Genomic DNA, 27,408 nt, shown 5'->3' on the forward strand with positions numbered 1-27,408 from the left:
TCTATCATGAAACTCCCGTAAGAAATGCATGGGTAATTCTGTATTGCGTGACATTCCCGGCAAATTGAAAAGCACGAATGACCTCTTCTAGTGCAATCGTTAGTTCATCGTTAGTGCTTCTTTGTGCACCAACCCCTGGCGTTTGTTCTTAGTGTCGATGCAACAAATGAAAAAAACTTTGGGGGTCAGCGTGATCTTGATCCCTACTTTAAGCACTAACAAAGGAATTAGTGCTTTTCGTTAGTGCATCGTCAGTGCTTCTAGAAAACACTGATAGTTCCGTGAATGCTTCACTATTACTATAGACGTAGCCAATTATAAATTCCAAAACTCCCATTAGAAAAGCATGGGGAATTTTTATTGCGTCAAATTCCCGCCAATTTCAAAAGCACTAATGATCTCTTCTATTGTAATCGTTAGTGCATCATTAGTGCTTCTTAGTGAACCAACCAATAACGTTAGTGCTTTTTAGTGTAGAGTAGATAGTTTGCCAAATATGACCTTTTGAAGATGGTGGGCGTTTAATTACACTATAATCAAGCTGTATTACGAACTTGTAACACTGCGGTGTTGCCAAATTAGGCCTAAAAAGAACTGAAATTCCCTATATTTTGCATATTTATAGTGTAAATTAGGCAACATTGTAAGATATGATTTAATTAAATTTTGATATCAAACTCTAATTAATTTGATATCAAACTCCTATCAAATTTGATTACCCCTTTAATCAAGCACCTATTAATTTATTCAATTAAAGATAATTTCCTAGAATTAATTTAATCGCGTATGATGATACACGTACCGCTTTTACCTTATAGTATTGTTTAATTATATCAAATTTAATTACCCCTTTCATCAAACATCTATTTATTTATTCAATCAAATATGATTTCCTAGAATTAATTTAATCGCGTATGATGGTACACGTACAGAGTAGTTTCTACCCGCACACAGGTCTGGCATTACAAAATCAATTCTATCTCAATTAGGAAAAAGAGCGGGGCCAACATGACGCTAATTTATTTCGTTATACTGGCGTTGTTTGAACAGCACAAACGCTCATATTTGGGCACTAACCCGCACTAACGTAGCACAAAGTTTGCCATTAGGAAGTCAATTCTATCTTAATTAAGGAAAAAAGCTGGGCTAGCTTGACGTCAAATTGGCCCCGAAATTTAAATTGTTCATAACTTTGTTATTTTGATAGCACAAACGCTGAAATTTCTGCACTGACCAACACTAATACAGCACAAACGAATGGCATTATTTATTTTTCCCAGTCGAAAAGTGGTGGTTCCAAATTGATACTAATTGTAATGTGTCGTGCACTAACGATATGATATACAACATTAACGAGTACTAACGAAGCACTAATGATAGATAAAATCAAAATTGTGGTCTGCTGTAGGTTTCGTGCGTGACGTGTTTGCATGAAATTAGAAGGAAAAAATGGATTTTTTAAAAGTATAGGCGTTATCTGTAAGGCATTAACAATGAGATATGCAGCACTAATGAGCAATAATGACGGGTATAATAAAAATTGTGGTCTACCGTAGTTTTCGCCTCTGGTCTGCTGGCATGAAGTTAACAGGACACTAATGGCCTTTAAAAATGTAGCCATAATCCGTGGATCACTGATGGTGGGATAGCGTCACTGGAAATACTTAAGAAGCACTAGTGACAGGTGTAATCAAAATTGTGTTCTTGTGCGGATTTGGTCTATGTTTCCTACCATAAAATTAGCAGGCCAATACTGCCTTTCTTAAAAAATATAGTCGACATATGTGCAGTACTTATTATAAGATATGGAGCACTAACGAACACTAACGATGGGATGTGTGGCACTAGAGAGCACTAAAGAAACACTAATGACAGATGTAATCAAAATTGTTGTCTGCATAGATTTCATCCCTGTTCTGCTGCCATAAATTTAGCAGGCAAAAAATGTTTTTCTTGAAAGATGTAGCCGTTAGCTTTGAGGAACCAACGATCTGACATGCGTCACTAACGAGCACTCATGAAGCACTAATGAGGAGTGTAATCTAAATTGTAACCTGCTTTAGATTTCGTCCCTGTTCTGATGGTATCAAGTTAGCAGGCCAATACTTGCTTCTTAAAAAATGTAGCTGTTATTCGTGAACCATTAACGATGGAATATGCGGCACTGACGAGCACTCGTTAAGCACTAATGAAGGATGTAATATAAATTGTGGTCTTCTCTGGTCCCTAGTATGCTGGAATGAAGTTAGAAGGCTAGTAATGACTTTATTAAAAACGTAGCCCATATATATGGAATATTAACGATGGGATATGCAGCACTAACGAACATTAACGATGGGATGTACGGCACTAACGAAGAAGTAATGACAGATGAACTAACAGTTTCATATGAGGCACAAAAGAGCACTAATGAAGCCTAATGACGGGCGTAATCAAAACTGTGGTCTCCCGTAGATTTCGTCACTGGTCTGCTACCATACTATTATCAGATCAATATTGGCTTTCTTAAAAAGTGTAGCCTTTATCAGTGGATCACTAACGGTGGAATATGCGCGCCTGACGCGTGCTGATGAAGCACTAATTGCATATGTAATCAAAATTGTACGATCCAGTTGATCTTTTTCCTCGTTTCCTGGGTTTAGGTTAGCATGGCAACAATGGATTTCTTTAAAAAAATGTAGCCGTTGTATATGCAATACTAACGATGGGATATGCAGGACTAGCGAACACTAACGATGAGATGTGCGGCACTAACAAGCACTAACGAATAACTAGTGACAGATGTAATCAAACTTGTGGGTTGCAGTCTATTTCGTCCCTCGACTACTGGCATGAAGTTACCAGGCCAATAATGGTTTTCTTCAAGAATGTACCCGTTATCTGTAAAGCACAAACGATTGGATATGGTGCGCTAACAAGCACTAACGATTAACTAATGACGGCTGTAGTCAAAATTGTGGTCTGTTGTAGGTTTAGTGGGTGGCTTTTTGGCATGAAATTATGAGAGGAAAATGAAGTTTGTAGAATTTTAGACCTTAACTGTGGAACACTAACGATGGAATACTACACTAGCTAACTAACACTAACACTAGCTAACACTAACAAGTCACTAATAACGGGTGTAATCAAAATTGTGGTCTGCGTAGATTTGGTCTTGATCTGCTGGCATGAAATTAGCAGGCAAAAATGTCTTTCCTTAAAAATATATTCGTTTTCTGTGAAGCACTAGCGGTGGGATATGGGGCACTAACGACTACTAACGACGCACTAATGACGGATGCGATCGAAATTGTGGTCTGTGGTACATTTCGTCCGTTGTCTGTTGCAATTATGTTGAAGCCATTAATGTTTTTTTTTTAATGTAGTTATTAACTATGAAGCAATAACGATATAATAATCTTCAATAACAAGTACTAACGAAGCACTAATGATGGGTGCCATCTGTCGTAGGTTTCGTCCCTGGCGTGCTGCCACAAGTTAGCAGGCCAATAACAGCTTTTTACAAATTTGTAGGCAATATCTATAGAGCAGTAACGATAGGGCATGTGCCACTAACGACCACTAATGAGTGCAATCGAGATTGTGCTCTGGGCTAAGCTCTGTGGGACGTGCTCACATGCAGTTAGGTGAGGAAAATCGATTTCTTAAATATTATACTGTATATATCCGTTGTCTTTGAAGCACTAACGAAGGGATGTATAGCACTAACGAGCACGAACGAAGCACAAACGATATGTGAAGTTGACATCGTGATCTGCCATAGGTGGCTTGTCAGCTTCATGAAACGGGCCCATTTTTTCCCCAAAAATCTGTGTATATAGAAGCAGTAACATTAATGTTTATCGCAATAACGAGCACTAACGCTGCTCGAACCGGCAGTTTCATTTCTGGTGTGATTTCGATATGTTCGCCTGCTGGCATGAAGTTAGCAGACCAATCAAGCCAATACTAACTATTAAAATTGAGACGTTATTTTCCCAGCACTAACGATGGGGTTTGTGCAGTAACGAACACTAACGAAGCACTAACGACGTTTGAAGTCGAAATTCTGGCCTCCCATAGGATGTCTGCGAAGTTCTTTGGCATGAAGTTTGCTGGCCAATAGTGATTGTTAACAATTGAGACGTTATTTTTGTAGCACTAACGATGGGATTTGTGGCACTAACGAAGTACTAACGATGTGTGAATTCGAAATTCTGACCTGCCATAGGTGGCCTGCCAGTTCATTGGCATGAAGTTAGCAGGCCCATAGTGACTGTCAAAAATTGAGACCTTACTTTTGTAGCACTAACGATGTGGTTTCTGGCACTAACGAGCACTAACGTAGCACTAATGATGTGTGAAGTCGAAATTCTGGCCTGCCATAGGAGGTCTGCGAAATTCATTGGTATGAAGTTAGCAGCCAATAGTGACTGTTAAGAATTTAGACGTTATTTTCGTAGCACTAACGATAGGGTTTGCGTCACTAACGAGCACTAACGAAGCACTAACGATGTGTGAAGTAGAAATTCTGGCCTGCCATATGTGGTCTGCCAAGTTCACTGGCATAAAGTTAGCAGGCCAATAGTGATTGTTAAAAATTGAGACGTTATTTTTGTAGAACTAACCATGAGGTTTGCGGCACTAACGAGCACTAACGATCTGTGAAGTCGAAATTCTGGTCTGCCATATGTGGCCTGCTAAATTCATTCCAGCTTCATAAAACGGACTCATTTTTTACCCTAAAAACTGTACATATGGAATCACTAACGTTAATGTTTATAGCACTAACAAGCACTAACGTTGCTCGAACCGGTAATTTCACTTATGGTGTGATTTTGATATGTTGGCCTGCTGGCATGAAGTTAGCAGGCCAATAGTATCTATTAAAATTGAGACGTTATTTTTGTAGCACTAACGATGGGGTTTGCAACATTAACGAGCACTAACAATGTGTCGAATCCCAGTTGTGGTCTGCCATATGTGACTTGCCAATTACATTGGCATGAAGTTAGCAGGCCAATAGTGACTAGTGAAAATTGAGGCGTTATTTTTGTAGCACTAACGATGGGGTTTGGAGCCCTAACGAGCACTAACGATCTGTGAAATTGTAATTCTGTCCTGCCATAAGTGGCCTGCTAAGCTCACGCTAGCTTCATAAAACGGATCCATTTTGTTACCCTAAAACTATATATATAGAAGCACTATCATTAATATTTATAGCTCTAACGAGCACTAACGAAGTTCGAACCGGTAATTTCACTCTTGGTGTGATTTTGATATGTTGGCCTGCTGGCATGAAGTTAGCAGGCCAATAGTAACTATTAAAATTGAGACGTTATTTTTGTAGCACTAACGATGGGGTTTGCGGCACTAACGAGCACTAACGAAGCACTAACTATGTGTGAAATCCTAGTTGCGGCCTGCCATATGTGGCCTGCCAAGTTCATTGGCATAAAATTAGCAGATCAATAGTGACTGGTGAAAATTGCGGCGTTATTTTTGTAGCACTAACGATGGGTTTTGCGGCACTAACGAGCACTAACGAAGCACTAACGATCTGTGAAGTTGAAATTCTGGCCTGCCATAGGTGGCCTGCTAAGTTCATGCTAGCTTCATAAAACTGACCCATTTTGTTGCCCTAAAAACTGTATATATAGAAGCACTAACGTTAATGTTTATAGCACTAACGAGCACTAACGTTGCTCGAACCGGTAATTTCACTCTTGGTGTGATTTTGATATGTTGGCCTGCTGGCATGAAGTTAGCAGGCCAATAGTAACTATTAAAATTGAGACGTTATTTTTGTAGCACTAACGATGGGGTTTGCGGCACTAACGAGCACTAACGAAGCACTAACGATCTGTGAAGTTGAAGTTCTGGCCTGCCATAGGTGGCCTGCTAACTTCATGGACATCGCTTCGTTTGTATAAGCCCCTATGATGTAAGTAATAGGGACCCTTCTGTTAGCCTGCTTCCTAAAATATCACTAGTTTCTTCATTTCTGTATATAGGGTCATACGTTTATCTGGACACATAAAGGGCCCCGTTATCTTCAGTAGCTGAGGGCCCCACCAAATCTAAATTCAGCTCTGCTTGAAGCTGAAATGTACCCATAATGAAAGTGCGTTCTTCCCAATTTTATATATTTTACTGAATATTTATTATATACAAAAGGACGTTGTGTGTGTGTGTTTTGTCTTGGGGTTAAAATCAGTGAGAGGGAGGATCTCTCGCTTTAACAATGCACTGCATCATTAGTATCATATACATTTAAAATTCCATTCAGAATTGATAATGTACCTAATTGCTGTAATTCTGAAGGTAATAAATGTTATTTACTATTGTAAATACAAGTTAGATTAGAGTTAATCGCCCCCTTTCAACACTCAAGTTACATGAGACGTGGACCTGGAATCCGAACTACATGAGCTCCCGCCGAGTATCGAACCTGAGTCTTCCGTATAGTAAACACACGTTTGATTGATAGATTCATTTGGGTAATTCTTTTAAAAACATTTCGCTGTCTTATATCATGCTTTCACCCTGATTAAGTATGTCACTGAAGTGGAAACCAAAATAAGAAAATGATCTCTTCGTACATAAGCAAAACGCAACATGAAATGCATCTATATAGCGATGTTTCGAGTCTAACTCCGATAAACTTTGTGTTCTTTGTATTATAATAAGGCTATTTTCAAGCTATTGCCTGAACACTTACAGTATACCAAAATCCTACCAGTTAAATTCGAGAACTATGTTGTTATATTAGTAGTAATCAAGTCAACTAATTGTAGATTATTAAATCAGCTGTTTTGGGTTAAAAGTTAATCATCATGTGATACGTGCATGATAAAGGGAAACTTTATTTTATTTGGGATGGGTCAATATGGCAAGTTTCCAAAAATGTGAATTTAACACATATTGATACAAGCTAGCTATAATAAACACGAGAACAAACTCATTGACATTGTGTACCTAATGAACACAAAATCAGAATCGAAGGTTACCCCTAATCCTGATATGATATATTTAAGTACATAACATCACGTCCAAACGCACGCGACCGATGGACTTTGATATTGGTATAACTGGATATAGATGCCTTTTATTTCTCGGTTTTTGGAAAGCGTAAAAATAACCAAGTTAGAGTTCTAAAAGAACTATGTCAGTTTTTATTTCTACAGCCTCATCATGAAGTTGCTCTTTGACGTTATTTAATTGGAGAAAATATATTTGTTGACTTCTTTAAACTTTTCTTATTTAAAAGCGGTAACATTTGTAAATTACCTAGAGAGTGACTGCATGAAGTTTTCAAATCTGGACAAATTCGTAAATCTTTTAGGCAGATGGAGAAGGGATTGGGTTGCAAAGCGAAAATCATGTTATATGATTTAGGCTGCAATTACACTGGAACCGAACTCGTACAAAATTTGGTCATATGGACTCACGAATTAAACAAATTAATTGTTATTGCTAGTCTCATTACTTTTTCAGTTCGTATGATTTTTTTTATACTTACATAATCTTAGTAAGAATCCGAACCATATGAACTCCCGCCGTAAATCGAACCCGAGTCTCCTACGCCAAAGGCGCGTACGCTAACCGCTTAGCCATGAGAGAGTTATTATTATTATTATTTTACTTGTTGAAATGCCCGTTCTACGCAAGGAGATAATAGGTTTATGGAAAATATTTGAACCCCTCGCCCTTACTATATGCATGGGGAATGAATTTGGACCTAAACGCATTGCGAGTGTCACTATTCATATTAGCGACAACGAAAACTATGGATTGGACACTAATATCGTTCGTTTTTGCTTATTTCTACATTTCATCCCCCTTCCCACCCCATCGCTCAACCCATGCCGATAAAAACTGAAGTATTTAATTGGCATCAGGGTGTCACTATCCATCTCAGCGATCCAGAGAACTATAGATTGGACAGTAATATTTGTCCTTTTCGACTATTTTTGCACCTTTTTGTTCGATGGCCTTCTGCCAGTTTTTTCGGCAACATCATAATCCGTCGTTATAGAACTTCTGTGATTTCTGGTTTTTAAAAAATGTAGATCATGGTGTTTTATGGGCTTCTTTTGGAACTAACTTAACACCATTCAGAGTTTGGCAGAGACACAAACAAATGATAGTCTGACGATGCCAGGTGCGGGCTACACGATAGATGCATTAAAACCTCCCAGCCAAGTTCTCGCAATTTCTGGTGAGTCATTAAAAATGTATGTGGTCTGGTCTTGCCAGCGCATACGACATCGCTGTCGACCTGTTCCAGCTGCTTCTTTTGAACTACTAGATGTGCTCGCGCTAATTGTCGACAACACAGGTTCGAGTCTATTGTTCTGCCCAACGGCAGCAGGACGTGATCCACGATCCTCTTCTAACATCACCAAGCGTACAATATAACCTTTTTAGACATCAGTGTGGGCTATACCATAGACTGTAGCTTCTTCTTGCTTCATCCACGATTGTTTTGCACGTTGTTGTTGTTGTTGGTTATCCACTTTTATCTTCTGTAATTAAAGCTCTAGAAATTCATTGGGTTTAATAGTTTTCAGTAGAAATTCACAGATGAAGTTCGATCGAGTAAAAGCCTTTGAGTCAAATCTGTGACACCCAAACGTCGAGCTTATTTTTTCTTTAGGCGGCTTTCTCCAAATGGTTTAACACTGTTTGGTGATGATGTTTAGGTCTTTGGTGATTAGGGGCCCACCCACGGGGATCCACCGGGTCCGGACTCCCCAAAACTTCCTAACTCAACGTACTTTCTCAATAAAATTATACTTGTTCAACAGGAAAATGATTGATGTAGCATAAAAAGATCTTACACTTCATCTGTACTCTTTCTCTTATAAAAACAATTTATTTTATATTTTTTTCTGAAAATATAGGTGGAAGTATTTTACAATTATTTATCGTTTTATCGGGTGCAGTTCCCGTTTAATACTGCATAGATGCAGCGACTTGTAGTACGTGGACTCTTCCCAACAAAAATTTCTGTGTGTACGCCTGTTGGTGACGTCATTATTGCTTACAAGCCGGCCAGTATATCTTCAACTTTTTCTGTGATTGGTAACCCATTGCGAGAAGTATCTCTTGGACATCGATATTTTAGAATGAAAGCGATTGAACCACACTTTGGCTGTTGCTTTTGATAACATATCTTGCCCACGAACAGCACAAATTTCTCCATGAGCCTGCGCAGCATAAGGTATTGCGTCTTTATCGAAATTAAATTGTAAAATGTAGTGCACTTTTGCGGAAAGATTTTTATGGCGTAATACCCTACGTCTGATTATCGCTTTTTGAGTATCCCGTAAGAAATGCATGGGTAATTCTGTATTGCGTGACATTCCCGGCAAATTGAAAAGCACGAATGACCTCTTCTAGTGCAATCGTTAGTTCATCGTTAGTGCTTCTTTGTGCACCAACCCCTGGCGTTTGTTCTTAGTGTCGATGCAACAAATGAAAAAAACTTTGGGGGTCAGCGTGATCTTGATCCCTACTTTAAGCACTAACAAAGGAATTAGTGCTTTTCGTTAGTGCATCGTCAGTGCTTCTAGAAAACACTGATAGTTCCGTGAATGCTTCACTATTACTATAGACGTAGCCAATTATAAATTCCAAAACTCCCATTAGAAAAGCATGGGGAATTTTTATTGCGTCAAATTCCCGCCAATTTCAAAAGCACTAATGATCTCTTCTATTGTAATCGTTAGTGCATCATTAGTGCTTCTTAGTGAACCAACCAATAACGTTAGTGCTTTTTAGTGTAGAGTAGATAGTTTGCCAAATATGACCTTTTGAAGATGGTGGGCGTTTAATTACACTATAATCAAGCTGTATTACGAACTTGTAACACTGCGGTGTTGCCAAATTAGGCCTAAAAAGAACTGAAATTCCCTATATTTTGCATATTTATAGTGTAAATTAGGCAACATTGTAAGATATGATTTAATTAAATTTTGATATCAAACTCTAATTAATTTGATATCAAACTCCTATCAAATTTGATTACCCCTTTAATCAAGCACCTATTAATTTATTCAATTAAAGATAATTTCCTAGAATTAATTTAATCGCGTATGATGATACACGTACCGCTTTTACCTTATAGTATTGTTTAATTATATCAAATTTAATTACCCCTTTCATCAAACATCTATTTATTTATTCAATCAAATATGATTTCCTAGAATTAATTTAATCGCGTATGATGGTACACGTACAGAGTAGTTTCTACCCGCACACAGGTCTGGCATTACAAAATCAATTCTATCTCAATTAGGAAAAAGAGCGGGGCCAACATGACGCTAATTTATTTCGTTATACTGGCGTTGTTTGAACAGCACAAACGCTCATATTTGGGCACTAACCCGCACTAACGTAGCACAAAGTTTGCCATTAGGAAGTCAATTCTATCTTAATTAAGGAAAAAAGCTGGGCTAGCTTGACGTCAAATTGGCCCCGAAATTTAAATTGTTCATAACTTTGTTATTTTGATAGCACAAACGCTGAAATTTCTGCACTGACCAACACTAATACAGCACAAACGAATGGCATTATTTATTTTTCCCAGTCGAAAAGTGGTGGTTCCAAATTGATACTAATTGTAATGTGTCGTGCACTAACGATATGATATACAACATTAACGAGTACTAACGAAGCACTAATGATAGATAAAATCAAAATTGTGGTCTGCTGTAGGTTTCGTGCGTGACGTGTTTGCATGAAATTAGAAGGAAAAAATGGATTTTTTAAAAGTATAGGCGTTATCTGTAAGGCATTAACAATGAGATATGCAGCACTAATTAGCAATAATGACGGGTATAATAAAAATTGTGGTCTACCGTAGTTTTCGCCTCTGGTCTGCTGGCATGAAGTTAACAGGACACTAATGGCCTTTAAAAATGTAGCCATAATCCGTGGATCACTGATGGTGGGATAGCGTCACTGGAAATACTTAAGAAGCACTAGTGACAGGTGTAATCAAAATTGTGTTCTTGTGCGGATTTGGTCTATGTTTCCTACCATAAAATTAGCAGGCCAATACTGCCTTTCTTAAAAAATATAGTCGACATATGTGCAGTACTTATTATAAGATATGGAGCACTAACGAACACTAACGATGGGATGTGTGGCACTAGAGAGCACTAAAGAAACACTAATGACAGATGTAATCAAAATTGTTGTCTGCATAGATTTCATCCCTGTTCTGCTGCCATAAATTTAGCAGGCAAAAAATGTTTTTCTTGAAAGATGTAGCCGTTAGCTTTGAGGAACCAACGATCTGACATGCGTCACTAACGAGCACTCATGAAGCACTAATGAGGAGTGTAATCTAAATTGTAACCTGCTTTAGATTTCGTCCCTGTTCTGATGGTATCAAGTTAGCAGGCCAATACTTGCTTCTTAAAAAATGTAACTGTTATTCGTGAACCATTAACGATGGAATATGCGGCACTGACGAGCACTCGTTAAGCACTAATGAAGGATGTAATATAAATTGTGGTCTTCTCTGGTCCCTAGTATGCTGGAATGAAGTTAGAAGGCTAGTAATGACTTTATTAAAAACGTAGCCCATATATATGGAATATTAACGATGGGATATGCAGCACTAACGAACATTAACGATGGGATGTACGGCACTAACGAAGAAGTAATGACAGATGAACTAACAGTTTCATATGAGGCACAAAAGAGCACTAATGAAGCCTAATGACGGGCGTAATCAAAACTGTGGTCTCCCGTAGATTTCGTCACTGGTCTGCTACCATACTATTATCAGATCAATATTGGCTTTCTTAAAAAGTGTAGCCTTTATCAGTGGATCACTAACGGTGGAATATGCGCGCCTGACGCGTGCTGATGAAGCACTAATTGCATATGTAATCAAAATTGTACGATCCAGTTGATCTTTTTCTTCGTTTCCTGGGTTTAGGTTAGCATGGCAACAATGGATTTCTTTAAAAAAATGTAGCCGTTGTATATGCAATACTAACGATGGGATATGCAGGACTAGCGAACACTAACGATGAGATGTGCGGCACTAACAAGCACTAACGAATAACTAGTGACAGATGTAATCAAACTTGTGGGTTGCAGTCTATTTCGTCCCTCGACTACTGGCATGAAGTTACCAGGCCAATAATGGTTTTCTTCAAGAATGTACCCGTTATCTGTAAAGCACAAACGATTGGATATGGTGCGCTAACAAGCACTAACGTCATTGCATTGGTCATTATTGCTTACAAGCCGGCCAGTATATCTTCAACTTTTTCTGTGATTGGTAACCCATTGCGAGAAGTATCTCTTGGACATCGATATTTTAGAATGAAAGCGATTGAACCACACTTTGGCTGTTGCTTTTGATAACATATCTTGCCCACGAACAGCACAAATTTCTCCATGAGCCTGCGCAGCATAAGGTATTGCGTCTTTATCGAAATTAAATTGTAAAATGTAGTGCACTTTTGCGGAAAGATTTTTATGGCGTAATACCCTACGTCTGATTATCGCTTTTTGAGTATCTATTAACTGCAACTGTTATCTGTAAGGCCTACCGCTCACTGGCGACAAAACAGTTGCGCAACTATCTCGTCGCTGTCGCCTGCAGTCAGCAACTTTACGGAAACAAAACAGTTTTGTTGCCATAACCTCGCTCACTGGCGACGGCAACAGAAAAGTTGCCGAGCATTTGATATCACAATTTACATAATCGGCAACCGGAATAGTTCATATATCGCTGGTTTCGGGCATTTAAAAAACTATAGCCCATTCCAATTGTTAAATAAATAAAATAAGACCTGCTTGGATAAATTTCAAAGTCCTTTTCTACTAATTTCAAGACGCTCAATCCACTAGAACTATTTTCTTAACATGTCCCTCTCTGGGAATCGAGAAAAATAATCTCAAAATTGGGTGGATTGAGCGTCCTCAAATTAGTACGAAAGGTCTATTAGACATGTACCCTATCGTGGGCACCTTTACCATTTGCATTTTTTTTTTTTTTTTAACCAATTCACACTTGGAGTTAGCGTGCACAGGTTTTCGAGCGTGTTAAAGGTCTATAAGTTCAAAAAAGTCATGAGTGGAACTAACAATGCGGAACTAAATAATTTGAAAAGATTAACAATGAGGACGGAGGATGGACTCAGACGACATACATAGCATTATTATAACAAGATCTTCTAAAATGTTCTTGCAATTTTTAGAAGTAAGGGGCCATGGCTCCCCAGCAAATTATCCTAATTACACCAATGCTATCAAATTTTGGAAGGTAGCGTCAACAGGGGCGTCATTTCAAACTTTGCTTGAGGGGGGCAAGAGCACTACCGACATAAGACTTTCACGTTTTGTAGTAGTATATTAATAGACAATATATTAGAGTATTTATATATATATTTCTCAAACTCTTGGGGGGCAATTGCCCCCTCAAGCCCCCCTAAATGACGTCCCTGAGCGTCAATGAGTGACAAAAATAACAGCATTATGTAAGCTAATACGAACGGGAACAATTATTCGAATCAAAAGACAACAATAATAACGAACATATAAAACGACTGGAAATAACTAACAGAACGAAACTAACAAAAGCGGCAATCCGACAACACTGTGCCGTAACTATACTCTCAGATATTCTACGTATAGTTATAAAATAAAAATTGTCTTTCTTCGTTCTTCCTGCATATTCTTCACGTTTTAAAATCCGTTACTTTTATACTGTACGGTTTTTTTTCTTTTTTATATTTGAAATGGAAAGAAAATTGATAATGATAATTTTATCTCTATTTTTCTAGTTGTGGGAAATTAATGAAAGTAGTAGTGTGTAGTATGACAGCGATATGTCATTATCGATTAATGTACGCTCATGTCCAAAATGATTGTGGCATATATATAACTGTCTTCTTGTAAGAATATGATTTGATAAAGATTTTGCGGGGTACTTTTAATACTGATAATATGTGTATAATCGGGAAATGTATATTTGTGGCAAATTTCATACGAAAATAATTATAAATACGAAAATTAGAATGAGTAAAACAAAATGTTGCTAAATGGAAAATAAAGTTTTATTTTCGTTTTATTGTTCTTACTCTTTTGACATGAAATTTTCCACATACATGTTTTTGCTGATTATACACATACTAACATTATGAGAAATACCGAGCGAATTCGTTATCAAAATATATTCTTACAAAAAAAAAAAAACATTTTTACAGATAATAATTTTGGACATGATTGTACCTATCTGTGTTGTTTTTTCTTGGATGGAAAGATCATTCTAGTTTCTTACAACAGCAAAACACACTTCCTTCAATATTTTTTCTTTATATATATTTCTTCTTTAACGTTGGGCGTTTCTCTATTTCCTCAATTATTTTTTCATAGTCTTTATCACTAATTAAAGACATGCTAGTCACTAACCAAAGAATGTGTTAGTTTCCATTGCGAACACTTCTTTTCATACTCTACACACGGAGCGAACTGTTATGTGAAAAAACTTGTAAAAAACATTCATATTTTTTCCCTCTCTGCTTGGAGGTACCACGGCAACTTTTCTGTCGCCGTCGCCTCAGTGAGCGGACTCCCATAAGACTCAATGCATTTTTAGATGTTGCGCAACTTTTCCGTCGCCAAGCTGTTGCCCTGCTGTCGCCCTGCTTGGCGACACCTCGGCAACTTTTCTGTCGCCGTCGCCTCAGTGAGCGGACTCCCATAAGACTCAATGCATTTAGCCAGAGCAACAAGATAGTTGCCCGACAAAATGTTGCCAGTGAGCGGTAGGCCTAAAATAACTCGCTGGGACTTATATATCGTGAGATCTGGGACACTGACCTCATCTCATGCGCAAAAGGCTCATTACTTTCTATACTACCTGATGATGACCACCTAACTAACTTTTACAACCGGTCGTAAATGCAGTTATTCGTAAGTAGCTACAAACTGTATGTACACTCATGTCCAAAATTATTGTCGCATGTCTATAAATATGTTATTCTAGGAATGTAATTTGATAACGAATTCGCATGGTATTTCTCATAATGTTAGTATGTGTATAATCGGCAAAGACATGTATGTGGCTAATTTCATGTTAAAAGACAGTAAATGAAAACAATAAAACGAAAATAAAATTTTCTTGTCCATTCAGCAACATTTTATTTTACTCATTATAATTTTCGTATTTATAATTCTTTTCCTATGAAATTTACCTCAGATATACATTTCCCGATTATACACATAGTATCAGTATTAAAAGTACCCCGCAAAATCATTATCAAATTATATTCTTGCCAGAAGGCAGTTATAGATATGCGACAATCATTTTGGACATGAGTGTACATGTACAATACAGTATGTGTTTAGATATCAGCTGTTTCAGACAAAATGTCCACTACTTATAAATGACAGTCAGGGGTCCTATCATAGAGTCCTGGAGGAGGACCATCCAAATTTGTAAGGGGAAGGAATGCCACCTGATACATCATCGAAAAGATCATGGAAAACAAACAGTATTTTAGGGAAAAATTGTTTGTGTGGGGTACCAACGAAGATTTGGGAGATGCTTTCTGCTTTCACATTCTATTAAAAGTTTTGCTTTCACATTCCTATTAAATGGTGGCCATTGTGTAAAGTGCTCCACACGAAAATTCTTTGTTTTCCATATTATCTTTTCAATGATGCATTTTGTGACATTTAAGAAATTTTCACTTTAAAATTTTTGGATGTCTCCGCAGAGCCCTGTGAGGCAAACAGAGTACTTCATTCGATGTGAATCCCTGAGATTTTCTTGTCTGCCTCTGTTTCATCTCTATATGATTTATAAACGCGGGGCATTTTATCTAAATCACGCGGTATATATACTCGTATTGCAAGGAAATGCGTTAAGTTACGTTTTAATGTTCATTCGAATCAAGGAAATCCAGAAAGAGTAATTTATTACATTAAATCTCTTAGTGCGTGTCGTAATTTATGGAAACGACGAATGAATTTAAAGCAAAAGGAGAAATGCTAGTGCTATGCAAAAATTGGAGGAGGTTTTAAGAAAAGCAGGAAGATATTCCCAAGCTGTGAAGAAAATATTAAAGTAAAACCAGAAATAGAAACATCTAGATAGGAGAAATTATCTTCCTTTTGAATTACAAATACACTCCTGGGTCAATCCATACGAAGTGGTCCAGAGTAGGTTGATCGACCATCTCCAAAAATTATAGAAATTGGAGTGTGATGAACCTTGAGAATGAGAAGGTCAATAAGATCATTCACATTGTCATAAGTACACTTCTGTCCAAAACTTCTGTCGCATGTATTTAGAAACATAAATGAGAATAACTCTCTTTCTTATGGTCAAAAATGCCACGTTTTCTTGGAAATATGCAGCAGAAAGAAACACGTCTTTTAAAAAAATTCAATAAAAATTAAGAAATAAGGAAGTTTTAATTAAAAAAAAGAAATCTCCGAAACTTTCACCGAAAAATTCTAAGTTTCATTTTTGTAAACGTGGCAAACGCGCAGCGAAATTTACAAAGAGAGAGGGAATGTTATGCTTTATTAGAAAAATAACGTAAATCGCTCATAATGTTAGTTACTATTCATATAGCACATCTTTAATAATCATAGGTATGAAACATTTTATACGTAAATAAACGACTAAATAGAAATAAGACAAAATATGCAAAGCGATCAGGCATTTTGTGTCAGTGATTCTCTTATATATGTCTACTAAGTGTGTGGATGTTGTTACTTTGGGTAGTTAGGTAACATGTGTTTAACTTTTTCCACGATCGTCAGTTCAAATACTATACCTGCATTTTTTAAGAAAAGTTTGATTCTGTCAATTCGTTAAACAATATTTTGTTTTAATAATTTTCCTTAGTATTATCCTCTTCATTCTAGTTCTTTCTAATATTTCCAAATAATTCAGAATTACGTCTTTTAAAAGTGCTACAATGACCAAGAATTTTATAAAACGAGGAAACCTGATTTTTAAGTATTGTCTTGTCATAACCGTAAAAGGAAACTTATACAAAACTGACACGGTTATTAACGTATCAATAAACTTTAATGAAACATTACTAAAATAAAACACTTACTCCGAATAGTCTCTGCAAGTATAATATGTAGAAAATGGACAATAATAATGAACGTAAACTATTAGTTGATTAAGAGTATAGTAGGGATAAGTCTCAACCCAAGTAGAAAATTCATTTTCTGCTTCATGAAAATAATAACATTTTACAAAAATAATGCAGAACAATAATTTGATAACATTTACCGAGGGAATGTAGGCTAGTGGTTTACATTCTTTACTTTCTTCATTTGCTGTAGGCAGGGGTGGGCTGAACTCCCTCCCCGAAATCCCGACTTTTCTGTAAATTTCATCTAATTTTAGGGGCGATATTACAAATTTTAGTACAATTTGAATATTGAATTTGGACACCTTCCCCACCGAAATGAATTCCTGCTCACGTTCCTGGCTGTAAGTATTAGACAAGTTTAATATATAAAAGCGAACCCAATTTGGCAGGATATGGTTTGGAAGGCCAGCTCCCCGGCTGAAGGGGCCAGTTCTTTTCCTCTCCCCGGCTACCCTTGTATATATATATCGCTATTGTAACTTACTTTTTACTCCCGTTTTTTCTTAATATTAACTTTACTAAATAAAAGTATCCTTCCTCTGGGTTGTGGAAGAGTTTTTTTCTTTCCTACCCAAGTATAGTAGTACCTTTTTGCTTGAAACTTTTTGCACACTAATGAACATTGGGCTCCGACTGATAGCTGAGAAATTTTGTGAGTCGGTGTTTCCGCAAAACATATTTTCGTTACGCAATAAATGAAACATGATTATGAGAACTATCATTTTAATTTGTCCTTTTTCTTTACACATAAGTAGTGAGCGTCGGCGATGATTTTTTTTTAACTCTACAAAACTTTTGTGCACTCCTGATCTGAGTTCAGTCGTTTTCGAGGAGTTGCAATTCTATTTCTGTAGACAGAATAAATAATTCTCATTGAGGTTAAAAGAAATAAATACATGTAAGGTGGATAGTGTTAAAAGTGATTCTACTGTTTTTATATACAACGAAAGAAAAAAATATAAATCCGGTAAAGAGAAAAGAAAAATGATAACGGGAATTTGAGAGAGTAGCAGTAGATTTGAAGCAAACGCATTTGTTTGAACCTGCGAGTCGAAACAAGAAAGGAATATTCGTGCTTCATATAATCGCTGATTAACCAAAATACACTATAATCCTGAAAAAGATTTTGTCGAAGAAGGAAAATTTCATGCTATAATTATCTACATGTAAATTATACGTACAAAGAAAGATTTTCACGCACACCAGACTTGTAGGACTATGTTTATGTCGTTTTTTCTTTCTTCTTTTTTTTTGAATTAAGTATAACTTTGTTCCGTGAATTGCAGTAGGGTGTCGAAAATTCGGATTCGTGAGCCATGATGGTCGGATTCGTGAGTTAAAATTTTGATAGTGAGTCAAAGTTCGCCAGTCCATCCCTGCTCTCTGATCATTACTTCTAAACCCTCAATTCCAATTCATTTCATTGTTACCTTCTTTCTCAATGAAACTTGTTTCTTTCCAGTTTCTCAGTATCCTTCTGTTGAACATTTTAATTAGGCCTATATTTATATTTGCTAAGCAGAGCTACCAATATATGAAAATAAAATAATTTTAAGGCGAAACGGGAATTCCCGTTTTGTCTTATGATAACAAATCATTAAACACCAATTTTTGATTGACATTTCCTGGGATAAGAATCATAAGGCAAAATGGGAAAAGGCGAAGAATGAAGACACAGTTGATGCTAGATACTCAATACATAAACGTACTGTAATCGTTTCAAATATATAGTCAGAATTAACTTCTGCCGTATTCCGGCGAAATTAATTTGAGGCGCTTTTCGCTAATAACAGCGAAATTTCGACTTACAGTACCCGTTGTATTGTTTTAAATTAATGTTCCACTGAGAGGGAGATTTAGGTAGACTGAGGACATCTGATATTTGAGGACGAACAAATGTTAACATGAAGATGAGATCAACTGTTGAGGTGTGATGGTTTTCAAAAGAGATGTTATTGGCTATCGGGAAAATGAAGCTATAAATGAGGGCGAAGTTAAATATCAATATTTGTGACAACTGCATGTTAAAAGAAGTATAAAAAAAAATCAGTGAAGCTTGAAGAAAGTTTTTCTCGGCTAGTATATGTATCCGTGGCGACATTCTCAAATGTAATTTCGGTAAGGGTTAAACGAAGTCAAGTGTTGCTTTTGGCGGCCGATTTGCATTATGTAGCTTAATTTGTTGCACTCCTACACTCACCAATAATAGCAAAGAACATTGTTACTGACCAACCTGCAAATAATCATTATGACTTCCAATCTCAAAATGCATAGGAAAGAAGAGAAAATGTTACGATCTGATGGGATCCTTTCCAGAATGGTGTTGCAATTTAAATTATCAATTCAGTGACATAAGACGCTAAAAAATATATGAAAGTATTAAGCAGTAGATTCTTACAGACAACCAAGAAATATACTGTTTCTTAAAATATACGTGCCAGTGCTTAATAAAAAGGAAACAAGGAATAGTTCACGTAAGAAGAAAGAAATCTTTTTACGTCCAACGCTTATATCCTAGATATAAGCTAAATGAAATGGACGATTAATACGTCCCACGCTTATGCACTACAACCTAAATAATGCCAGTGATTAATGAAAGTGAATGATTATTTCAAAAATGATGGTATGAGAATGTGGGAGGAAACTGGATAGCCTTGAGAAAAAACTATGGGCACGATGTTATATATCTCAAACAGATATAGCTTGGGTGGGATCAAACGAGGGGCCGCTAGCACCAGAGATAACCTTACAAGTGGGACACGATGGCTCAATAGTAAAGCTCACTACTAGAACCACTACTAAAAGTGTACTTGCCGACCTTTTCTCGAATTCTATACAATTTTGAGCGCATTGCCAGAAGTAAAACAGGATTGATATACGTGGGACACTAAAGTAAAAAAGAAAAAAGAAAGAAAGAAAAAGAAAAAGAAAAAATCGTAGTCTCAGGAACCATAAATTGTTTTTAAGAGTAACTTGAACCATAAAAGAGAAAAGAAACAATAATATACTTGAGTATTATAAAAGGGAAATAAAGCAAAAATTGAATCATCTTTACCTCACATCTACAATGCTACTTCGTATCCAAGTGAATAAAGCATTCCTTCTGTGCTCGTGGACGACCCATGTCCGGTTCCCGGTATTTGCCTCGGATACAAACCTGAATACTCGCTCGGATCTCATTTAAAACAATATGTTCCGACTCATAACTCATATAACCTCAATGTTGATAAGGAATGTTAAACTCTAATTTACTAATCAGTTAATCAAAATATAATTCTACATTCTTATTTTTCCTTATTGATATAAGGTTAAATAAATAAATTAACAAATAGATTCATAGAAAAACTACCAACGCTTTTCCCGTATTCACCACTAAATTTATTATTATTATTTATAATAAAAATCAGCTATAATTATTGAGGTTTAGAGTGTCTTACGAATAGAAGAAAAGATTTTTGACAAATTAGGTATACATGCAAAAGATACTAGATCAAGTATCAGTGAATACTGTTAACCAAAATAGGCCTTAAAGTAGGAAATCATACCACAAGGAGTAGCACGATTTTTTTAAAAAATGAAATGAAATCTTTGAGTTTGACGTCCCACGGTTATGCCGGTTAGGCTAAAGAAGACGGTGATGATGAGAGATGAGTGAAATAGTGGAATGAAGAAAGTGGGAGGAAACGGGAGTACCCCGAGAAAACCCACGATAGCACGATTTTAGTTCCTCTGTATTGGAAATGTGAAATTTCAAAGATTGACAGATTCTTTAAGTATATAAATTTAGACTTACTGTATAAAGCTAGTGAAAGTTTTGAGAAAGACCCGGGTTCGATTCCCGACGGGAGTTCATGTGGTTCGGATTCCACGTTAATCAGTAGGTTTACGTCTCATATACCTTCGCTGCTGAACGGGGCGTTAAACTCAACTCAACTCAAGGTTTTGAGATCTGACCTTATTTATAAGCAATAACTGAGCAACATTAAGCTGAAATGTAATTTTAAGACTGCTGCTTTAGCTACTTTATTTGTTTTAAGTAAATAGAGAGCTTGACAATTTTTAACGGCGTTGACAAGAAATTATTTCTGCTTAATTGTCTTTTATCTAAATTATGTTACATATTTTCCCCTTTTTTCCCGTTTTTATTGATTATTATTATTATTATTATTATTATTATTATTATTATTATTATTATTATTATTATTATTATTATTATTATATATCGTAATATAGAGCTCTGATACCACATAATGTAATGTATTTTTGCTAACAAACTGTTTGCGACACTGAAGTAAAGATTATTATTATTATTTATATTATTAGATTTCGCAACTATGTTATGCATAAGTATGAGAAGTCTTATAGAATGACTATATCCATCTGTCCGTCTGTCGACAGATATCAGAGTAAAAATTAAGTGATATCGACGTGCGGTTATTGGGAATCAATTCAGTGTCTCAAAGAAAGATAACATCTCTCCCGCATCACTTTACTGAAACCGAAAGCAGTAGAAATTTTCTAGTACTTCCAACTTTAACACTGATATCTCTAGAGCAAAGTCGATAAGAGATATCGAGAAGCGACTTTTTGAACAGTGGCGGATCTAGAGGGGAAAACCGAAGGCAGCTAGAATCCAGACTATGATAGATGCATCATGAGTTCACTATAAACTTTCAAAAATATATAAATAAGAACTTAAATTATTTTCGTCCTCCAAAAAGTGGGGGGCCTAGGCCCCCCGTCCCCGGGCTAAATCCACCACTGTTTTTGTAATCAATTGTTCAGTGTCCCATCCCCAGGCCGGAAAAAACTTAGAGCGAAAGTTTTTTTTTAATTTTTTTTTACGACAACGCACGTCCACACATGACCAAGCTTACCCGAGAGTTCTTAAATGGTTTTGGATGGGAGAAGCCACCTCTTCCCAGCGATTAAGACATTGCTCGCTACACAACGCTTTGATGCTGACGCCGAACTGGATGCCGGTGTAAACCAGTGGTTGAAATTGCAGGCGGCCAGGGCCAGATTAAGGGAGGGGTTTAGGGGGGCTATAACCCCGGGCCTCCAGGTGAACAGGGGCCTCCACTCTGATTAAAATCTTAACTTGCTATCATGAAAATCATGAATCATGAAAATACAATGATTATCATAAAATAAAATATGACCAAAATTATGGAACATATTTCCTCAAATTTCCTACTGTACTTTCATAGAAATGTATTAGGTGAAGTCAACAGGGAGCACATATTTTTTTTTTTAGTCCCGGGGCCAGACGGGTTAATGCAGCCCTGCAGGCGGCAGATTTCTACCGCGACGGTATTGAAAAACTTGTGTCACGGTATGATAAGTGCCATAATGTGCATGGCGATTGTGTGGAAGTATAGCTTAAGAGTATCTTCTAAATGTATATAATATAATTTGGTTTGTTCATTCTGTTATTATTTTATTTGAAAACGTATGTTACTTTCTAGACAGCCCTCGTATTTTTCTTAATCAATTCAGAATCTCAAGAAAGGATATCATTTTTACCCATTGCAACTCTATTAAGACCGGAAATAAGTTTAGTTCTACTTCCGTTTTCAATATTAATGTATATAGAGAAAAACGATGAGATATCGAGACACGATTTTTTGGAGTAGATTCGACGTCTTAAATAAATATTCCATTTTGTTCTGTACCTCTATACTAAGACCGAAAATACTAGAAATTTACTACTACTTCCGGTTGAAATATTGATCTGAAAAGTGCAAAATCAAGAAATGTCGAGAAGGGGATTTAAATCAATTGAGGTTCCCAAGTAAAATTTTATGACCGTACGTCAACTGAGAGTGTTGGAAATTACGATTTCCGGTTTCAACACTGATCACAATAGTGCAAAGCAGTAATAAGCAGTAAGAAACAGGGTTTTGTTCTGATATGGACTCAGTACCACAAGAATTGGTTCTATTTCCGATTTTACTCCCTTATTGCAACGGAAATAGTAAAAATCTACTTTTATTTCCGATTTCCATTCAGCGAAAACGATTATAAGAGAGTGGGGCACAGTGGCTCGGTTATAGAGCGTTCACCTATGGTGCATGGGGTCCTTGGCTCGATCCAAGCTCGAGTCAAGTGATGGACAAACACGTGTGTGTGGATTTCCTCGGGGTTCTCCCGTTTCCTCCCACTTTCATCACTAGACCATTTCATTCATTTCTCATCATCGCCGTCTCCTTTAGCCTAGCCAGCATTTTCGTGGGACGTAAACTTAAAGATTTACGATTATAAGGGACTGCAAACGAATTTTTATATGAATCCATTATCCAAAGAATATCGTCTCATGTTATTGTTTTCTTGAAAACGTAAGTAGTAAGAAATGGAACTTTTTCGGTTCTATTACTGATTCCTTTGTTAATACGAATTCAGAGTCGTTCCATCTCTTATGTTATCTCTCTATTGGAGCCGGAAGTTATAGATTTACTAGTTTTGCTTTCAATGTTGCATTTGCGTAATTATAAATCTAACAAAGTTTCAGAACTATGAGGCGAAACTAACTTGTTATTGTTATTATTATTTTTAAATATCGTTTATGGTCTTTGCAGTATCCAAAGATCTCAGGCTGTCACTTTCACCTCTGCAGAGGAAAGAAGAAAATATCGGCCACTCCAGTACTATCGTAGAGATATCATTCCAGTATATAGGTGATGAAATAAAAAAAAAAAAAAAAAAAGGAGTGGTTGCAATCCACAGGCCTCCCCAATGCTAAGCCGATACCTCAGACACTACCAGAACTTGTTGTACAAGTAAATGCTGTTGGTATTGCTTGGTACCACTGATCTAGTGGCTAGCACATATATCTTGAGTGTATGAGGTTCTAGGTTCGAATCCCGGTGCAAAAGCATCGAATCTCCTACAGTGATTCAGGTTCCACTTTAGACCGTAGGTCTCGTCTCATATAGTCTCGCTGCTGATGACAGATGAAATACGCAAATACAAATCAGCCAACCATATTTCTTCCCAGCAAGATTAAAAATTGAGGGGGTGAGCGCAACAGGGTCTAACCCACATTTTTAAAAATGGAGAAAAATCAAGTTAAACATACAGTATGTGGATTTTTGTTCAATGTATGTATACAATGTTTGACACATTCAACCACTTATGCTTGCTTTTGGTATATTGTACAAAAAACCACATGTGTTTAACTTGATTTTTCTCCATTTTTAAAAGTGAGGGTTAGACCACTGTTGCGCTCAGCCCCTCAATTGGTAAGCTCACTTCCCCTCCCAATGTCTTGATTTCGTTCTCGTTTTGTATAATAGCGTTAGAAAGATAGGTGCTTGACATCTTAGTTCGACCGCACAATTAATTGTTAAAAGATATGCTTATATAAAGTGCCCACCCACCCCTCATGTCCATGACGCACCCCCCCCTCAGTTGCCTATCCGTAGGTGTTCTTCCATGAAAAAAATCTTTTCGATTAATTTTTACACCCTCTCAAATATATTTATATACATTTTTAACCCCCCCCCCAAATATTTCAATGACGCAGTTTGCGTCATAGCCCCTCCTTGTGGGCACCATAAACGCTGATCATCAACATTCCAAGGCATTCAAGGAAAATTCTTTATAAGGAGATGCGTTGACTAGGAAATACTTCCAGTCATAAAAGAAGGCGTGACGATGTTCCCCTTTCTTTGCGGACGTCTGTGCTCTGCTATAGGCTAAAGAAAAAGTATTGTCATTGTTTTCATCTTATCGAGAGTAGAAAACACGATGTTTCAATTACAACAAATGGTGCATTGTAACTTCTGTCATGCTCAGGGGGTGTTGGAGGTCAGACACCCCCTCCCGAAGTTTCCAAGTTTACACTGGATAAAGTGGAATTTGAACTCATTTTTAAATCCCTTTAACAGATTCTTGTTTTTCTGTACATAATGTTCCACCTGAGGTTTGGACTTTTAACCGCTTAAAGCGTTATGCTAGAACTATCGTTTCTAGGAATGACCGTGTTTTTAAACATCTCTTATACATTAAGGATAACACAGAGACACAGAAACACACATACAACACACGCATCTTCGTATTGAAAAAGGAATAAAAGTGCAAACCTGTTAAAAATGACAGCTTCTTTTCAAATTGAATATGATGTAGATAGATTATTAGTTTTCACGATAGTGACAGTCACTGCACCACCAACCCTGATTTACGTATCTTAGACACACTTCCCTCTCACCCAACACAGAAGACAAGATGAAGCGAACAGGGGTTGCTTTATCACTTAAAAAAGGGAAGGGAGCTCTGAACTGAAGCCAAATGAGTGACTAGCCGGACATGCAATGTGATATTGCTTTAGCGTTAACCGCTGTAGCCCGGTCAAGGTCACGTCACGAGACTAGTTCCATCACTTCTTTGGCACAAAATGAATCAACAACGTATCTGTCTTTTGATGAGTGAACTAATTTATTAATATGCTATGACATAGCTTCAAATATTTAGCTAGTAACATGGACTAAACGCAATGGGCAAATAGAGTGCATTTTAAAATGTTTCCTGTCCTTCGGGGACAAGTAACTAATGCGTGCAGTCCCAGGTTCGATCCGGAAGAAACTGGGATAGTTGCTTGGATCCCTAACAGCAAGCATTGATATGACAGGGAAACAATATAAGATTTAGGAAACATATAATAAATACTTTTTGGACCAACATTTGACATTGACGTCATACAAAGGCTAAGGCTGTTCAATGAATTCTAAGATTCCCCTCCCCGCTTCGTCAGAATCAGGAAGTATTAATTGTAACTCGAGAGCTTCTTCGTGGCTAAGCGGTTAGCGCACACGCCTTTGGCGTGGGAGACCTGGGGTCGATTCCTATCGGGAGTTCATGTAGTTCGGACTCCACGTTAATCAGTAAGTCCAAGTCTGATATAGCCTCGGTGCTGAAAGGAACGCTAAACTCAAAATCAAATGAACTCAATTGTAGCTCGGAATCCTCATCGCAGATACATGAAGCAACATCCCATGTGACGTCGCAGCGTTATCACTCATCTGAGCACAGGCAAAGTTAAGTGAGATGTGATTGCGGACTATGTGTGTGTTGTGTGATTCGTGTTGAACTATGAATCGAAAGAAATAGAGAATGTAAAAGTTAAATTTTGTTTTAAATTTGTAAAAACAACTACAGAGATATACTAAATATTCAGTTAGCATTCAGTGATGCATCAATGAGTAGCGCAACAACCTTTGGGTGATTTGCACTTCTCCAAGCTGGTAGAATGCCCATGGAGGATGATCCCAGTCCTGGTCGTCCGTCCATGAGTCGGAATGAAGAGAAAATTGCCCAGGTCAGTGTACTTGTGAGATCGTTCACTCACCGCCCATGAAATTCCTGGGATTTCAACATTTCCATCGTTTCATGCTAAAAAATCTTACACAAAAACCTAGGAAATTTGCATTGAAATTTGTACCGAGGATTTCCACTCATGACCAGAAGGACACTCTTGTCACAATTAGCAGGAAACTGGAAGGAACAGCCGCTAACGATACCATATTCCTGGCCATCATAATCACAGAGTATCAATCATGGACTTTGGGTGACTCAAAAACCAAGATAATGTCGTTCCAGTAGAAGTCATCTGGATCCCCGAGTCCTGAAAAGGCCAGACAACTCGTCGGATCTAGTTTCGTGTGATTGTTTCTCATTGTCTACACTGAAATCGGTAAGGGATTAAGAGGGAAAGGATTGACAGCATTCGGGATATTCAGCAAGGGTGCCCATTAGGGGGGCAAGGTGGGGCGCTCGCCCCCCTAGAAGAAATTGTACTTCGGAATATCGAAAACTTAATTGAATTTTTAGAATAGTTACAACAAAATTTGAAACTACATTTGAAATGTCGCTTATAATTGCCCCCCTTTGGAAACCACAACATGGGCGCCCTTGATATCCAGGTTAACAAGACGAAGGGATTCTGGTGCATTCCACAGCAGGCGTTTCAGAACTGCTTTCAGTCATGGTTACAACGTTGAGATCGGTGTGAAGATGAATCGGAAAGTACTTTGAAGAAACAAGCACGCATAGGTGGTAAGTCGTCTAATTAAACGACTTGTAATTTGTAGGACAGGAAACATTAGGTGTCATGTTCTAACCATTTTTCCTTGCAAGGCTATAGCGTATAGGGCCGCCCATAAGGGTAGGCAACATATGTCGGGGGTCAGGGCCTCTGAGGGACTGTGAATCTCTTTTTAAAATTCCTCGTCCAATTTTAGGGTTGTGATCCGTCCCAATTTTGGAGCAAATTTTCCGC

The 27,408-nt window shown here is 37.3% G+C and overlaps 1 protein-coding gene across 1 annotated transcript in view; it reads right to left on the reverse strand.

Moving 5' to 3' along the window:
• LOC145660730 (lipid storage droplets surface-binding protein 1-like) overlaps positions 1-25,416 on the reverse strand; it is a 190,911-nt gene extending 165,495 nt beyond the window's left edge. The window contains exon 1 of the mRNA XM_081726140.1: positions 25,217-25,416. The gene's annotated coding sequence lies outside the window, so the exon portion shown is untranslated. The remainder of the gene's footprint in view (positions 1-25,216) is intronic.
• Positions 25,417-27,408: the final 1,992 nt, after the last annotated feature.

Source organism: Thermobia domestica, chromosome 1 (genome assembly GCF_964235325.1).
Source record: "Thermobia domestica chromosome 1, izTheDome1.hap1.1, whole genome shotgun sequence".
Classification (NCBI taxonomy): domain Eukaryota; kingdom Metazoa; phylum Arthropoda; class Insecta; order Zygentoma; family Lepismatidae; genus Thermobia; species Thermobia domestica.